Source organism: Lissotriton vulgaris, chromosome 5 (assembly GCF_964263255.1).
Source record: "Lissotriton vulgaris chromosome 5, aLisVul1.2, whole genome shotgun sequence".
NCBI classification, from domain to species: Eukaryota; Metazoa; Chordata; class Amphibia; order Caudata; family Salamandridae; genus Lissotriton; species Lissotriton vulgaris.
The window spans coordinates 562,963,541-562,969,003 of NC_141693.1; positions in this window are offsets into that span (position 1 = coordinate 562,963,541).

Genomic DNA, 5,463 nt, shown 5'->3' on the forward strand with positions numbered 1-5,463 from the left:
GCAAGAGAAAAAAAAACCTTTAACCATGAGGTTGAACACATGCCCCTGCAGTGGATGCCTTTGTCCACTGAGCCAACAAACCCGGCATACACACATCTCTCCCTCTCTCTCTCTCTTACACACACCTCTCTCTCTCTCTCTCTCTCTCTCTCTCTCTCTCTCTCTCTCTCTCTCTCTCTCTCTCTCTCTCTCTCTCTCTCCCTCTCTCTTTCTCTCCCTCTCTCCCTCTCTCTGTCTCTCCTTCCCACTCTCTGGGTCCCTCCTTCTCTGTACCCTTCCCTCTCTCTCTGCCTCTCTCTGTCTCCCTCTGTCTCACTCAGTCTGTCTCCCTCTCTCTCTCTCTGTCGCCCTTCCTCTCTTTCCTTCCCTCTCTGTCTCCCTCTGTCCGTCTCCCTCTGTCCGTCTCCCTCTGTCTGTCTCCCTCCCTCTGTGTCCCTCCCTCTGTCTGTCTCCCTCCCGCTGTCTGTCTCCCTCTGTCTGTCTCCTTCTGTATGCCTCCCTCCCTCTGTCTGTCTCCCTCTGTCTGTCACCCTCTGTCTCCCTCTCTCCCCCTCCCTCTGTATCCCTCCCTCTGTCTCCCTCTCTCGCTCCCTCTGTCTGTCTCCCTCTCTGTCTCCCTCTGTCTGTCTCCCACTATCTGTCACCCTCTGTCTGTCACCCTCTGTCTGTCACCCTCTCTGTCTCCCTCTGTCTGTCTCCCTCTGTCTGTCTCCCTCTGTCTGTCTCCCTCTGTCTCCCTCTCTCTGTCTCCCTCTCTCTCTGTCTCCCTCTCTCTATCTCCCTTTCTCTCTCTATCTCCCTCCCACCTTCTATCTCCCTCCCTATGTCTCCCTCCCTCCCTCTGTCTGTCTCCCTCCCCCTGTCTGTCTCCCTCCCTCTGTCTGTCTCCCTCTGTCTCTCTCTCCCTCCCCCTGTCTCTCCCTAACTCACTCCCTCTGCCTCCCTGCCTCCGAATCCCCCTCTCTCTGTCTCCCTCGGCCTCCCTCCTTCGGGCTCCCTCCCTCTGTCTCCCTCCCTCTGACTCCCTCTCTCTCTGTCTCCCTTTCTATCTCTGTCTCTCTCTGTCTCTGACCTTATCTAGCTCTGTCTGCCCCTGTCTCTGCCTCTATTTGTCTCGGTCTCTATATGTCTCTATCTCTATCTGTCTCACATCACCCGGCTCTCACTCCCTGCTGCCCTCTGTCACCTCACCCGTCTCTCACTCCCTGCTGCCCTCCGTCACCTCACCGGGCTCTCACTCCCTGCTGACCTCCCATCTCACCCGAGCTCTCCCTCCCTGCTGCCCTCCCATCTCACTGAGGTCTCAGTCCCTGCTGTCCTCTGTCACCATACCTGTTGTGTGCCCGGGCTGACACAGTTTCCCGGGCACACACACAGCCGCACCCCAGTACTTCACAGGTCTTTAAAAGACCATTTCAATGTTAATGAGGCTTTGTTCACCTCTTCTTAGTGCCTCTGCAGCTCCACTTTGACTGTGGCTGGAATCGCCCGGCCCCCACAGAGAAGTACCTGCGGTGTATGCTGACACTGAAAACAAAACAAAAAAAAACACAGCTATGATGTCTGTAAGGCCCGCGGGGCGCCAAGGAAGGCTTGTCGGGCCCCTGGCGGTCCACGGGCCGTACTTTGAGTACCCGTGCTGTAAGTCGTTAATTTAAATAACAGAGCAACCAAATGATCTTTTCGCCCACTAATGTCGATATAAGCAGGACTTGCATTTCAGCTTTGATGTGTCCCTGCGTGTACACCACCCCTGCTGGGGATCCAATGCTGCAAACTCATCTAGGCTGAAACATCCCATGATGGCGACTATGACAGCCCCGGGGAGAAAAGCTGAGACCTAGCTACTTTTGTATGATGCCCGGTGGAGCTACCTCGCTAGCTATGGGGGAGATTGACTTAGGGCTCCCTCCTTTGACTATTAACCTACCCAGCGGGACTTCGGGCTAACGCTCCCGCATCTCTCCTGACCTTACCTTCCCCCTCTTCCTTCCCCCAAAACTCCCCCCTCTCCGCTCCTACTCTTTCCAGCTTTTGTCCTCTGCCCTCACATGCCCTTGCCCTTTGTCCCCACCCAGTTTTTCTGTGAACCTCTTCCCTCGCCACCTGAGACTGAACTATTGTGTCTGATGCCCGATGGAGCTACTTGTTTTAGCTATAGGGGAGATGGGCCATGGATTCCCTCCTTGGTCGTCACCTACCCAGTCGGTCTTTAGACAGACTTCCTTTCGTCTCTACGGTTGTCTCTTCCCTTATCCTCACTTTCCCTCCTCCCCTACACCCCACTACTTTCTTGCTCCTCTTTCTCCTCCCCTAATGTATTGCTGATTGTTTGATATAATGTTTACTTGTTCGATCTTTTCCTGATATATTGTTGAAGCACATTGTTGCACTTCCTTTCGTCTCTCCTGCCGTCTCCTACTGCATCCGCCCTCTATGTATGTCTCTCCTTCCCTCCTCTCTCAATGTATTGAGACTGAACTATTTTGTCTGAGGCCCAATGGAGCTACTTGGTTTAGCTATAGGGGAGATGGGCCGTGGATTCCCTCCTTGGTTGTCACCTACCCAGTCGGTCTTTAGACAGACTTCTTTTTGTCTCTCCTTATTGTCTCGTCCCTAGCTCCTATTCCCTCTTCCCCAAATCTCTCCCCTTGCCTGCTACTTTGCCTAACCCCCTGTCGTTTGTGCCCTTTGACTAAGCACTCCTTCTCCCCTTGTTGGGGAAAGATCCAATATTTATACTCTGGAGTCTCAGCGAACACGCTGAGTGAGTCCTCTGCGCCAAGGGAGCCACTCACACTTGAGGTTTGGTGTGGCACCCCTTGCCAAAGCACTCCCTCTCCCCTTTCTGGTGAAGGATCCAGTATGTAGGCCTTGGAGTCTCAGAGACCCCTCTGAGAGAGTCCACTGCGCAAAGGGAGCCTCTCGCAACAGAGATAGGGAAGTGATACCACTTCCCCTGGGATCACAGCTTACTGGACTTTGGACGTTTGCCTTGACTCGTCTACCGGTTTGTGTCCCCGTCACCCTTCCCCTCCTCTTCCCATGCTGTGTCTCTCACCCTATCCTCCTCTTTCCCACCTTGATTATCTGTCTACTTCCCCTGCTCCAACCACCCCTCCCCTGAATCTCTCAGCTTGCCTGCTTTTCCCCTTACTTATTTGTGCTTATTGTTTATCTTGACCTTACAAGTAACTATGTGGCCATACTCTACGAACTATGTAACCTTTGTAACGATGTAACCTGTAACTATGATCTGATGCTCATGTAAAACGCTCTGATACCTCCGGGTCTAGCTAGCGCTATATAAAACGTTTGAAATTTTTTTTTTTTATTCTCTTTGTTGTTTGCAAAAAAAATAAATACAAAGATCATTGGCAGAATGTGCTTCATAAAAACACAAGTTATTGCTGTTGAAAAAAACATCAAGAGACTATTTTTGTTCATGATTTGGTCAAGAGCAATCAAAATAGTAGCATCATACACCTAGCCCCGCGCTTTACAAAGGCATTGGTGATAGAGCGCACAGGTCACCCGGCTATAATTTTTACCATATGCACATTTGGGCCCATAAAATCAATTTATCATTTATTAGTCGGGTAACCTACACTCAATTCAATTCAATTCAAATAACTTTATTTCGATTCCACAAAGAAATCATAAAAGTATACATCACGTTAAAAGCACTTAGACTACCATACAATCACAGTAGATATTTACATGATTCTATAATAAAACCACAATACATAATTACATAAATCTGATTTTTGAAAACATTCAATATCGGCTTCTGATCACAAGAGCTGATCTAATAAAATTCAATACAGCATTACAGATATTTGCAGTTGACAGAGATAACAAGAATTCATAACCTTCTTTATAATAACACGTTCCAAGAGATAATAATAATGGTCTAATAAAGGTATTTCTTGGGACCTTATACAAAGTACAAAAAAGAATAAGGTGCAGAGTATTTTGCGAACCCTTATTATTACAGGGGCAACAAGGTAACTTCTCCCACCAACCCCCCTGCTTTGGAAAAGCAAAGAGGAAGTGTAAAGTGCCAAGGTGAAACCTTGTGAGATAAAAGCGCCATTGCGTGTTCATAATATATGATAAATAGAAGGGTCGTACTAGCCTTCCCTGAACATGTGATACATACTCATTCTCCTTTAAGGAACCCAGATTAACACTATAGGCATTTTTGATGATTTCCTTAGTATCCTTACTAAACATGTCAGGATTTGTAAACATGTTGCCTAACCCTATCTTATAGAAGGTATCCCTGACATATCGGAGCCATGGGATTTCCTTGTAATGCTCGAGTTTAAGGCAATCTTGAAGGATATCTTTTGTCAATTTCAATTCATCAGATTGCCAAACTTTAGACCATAATACTAAAGGTGCAACATGAATAATATCACTTACAAACTCAATTCCAACCTCTCCGTGGCAGAATATATTTGATGTGCCCGAAGGGACAGATAGTAAACGTTTTAAAAACTTGTTCTCCATAATCTGTATATTTTCACAGTTTTGTGACCCCCAAACACCAGCACCATAGGTCAAAGCAGAAACACATTTAGCTTTGTAGAGAGATGTTATTTCAGCTATACGTCGTTGTCCTAATTTACTTGCAAAGCGAAAGAGAGCTTCAATTGACTGTGTAACCTTTTGAACCCGGGCTGACATCAAAGGTTCCCAGTTCAATTTTTTATTAAAAAGGTTTCCCAGATAATTGAAGTTATCAATTTTCTCTATATTAGAATCCCTTACCCTGTATTTGCGGGTTTTAACACTTTTTGAACCGCAGGTCATGGCAAAGGATTTGGTAAAGTTGACCCCGAGATCTAATTTTCCCATAAACATGTCAAAAGCATTCAAGCAAATCTGCATGCTATTGGGAGTAAGGGCCATTAGGACAGTGTCATCTGCATATGACAACATTGGAATTCTTTTACCATTAATCTTCGGAAAATCAGCACCAGTTTCTAAAAGAAAACCCTCTAAACCATTTGTGTAAACCAAAAATAAAAAAGGGGCTAAAATACATCCCTGACGGACGCCTTCAGTGGATAATATAGGTCTAGTTTTCTCTCCTCCAGGGCCATATCTAATTCTGACCATTGTGCCAGTGTGCAACCTGCGGAGCAGAGTGACCAAAGGCTCCTCGAACCCCATAGACTCCATCATACGCCACAATTTATCCCTACATACCGTATCAAAGGCACTGGACAAGTCCATGAATGCCAAGTGAATAGAACTATTCTTGGCATTCATGTACTAGCCCATGATCAGTGCTAGATTCAAGCACTGCTCAGTAGTTCCTTTCCCTCTTCTGAAACCATATTGGGATTCTACAATAACCCCAGCTGACTCTGCCCATGTTTCAAGACGAGCCAATATTACCCTCCCCATTAATTTGCATGACGCGTCTATTAATGATATTGGCCTATAGCAACG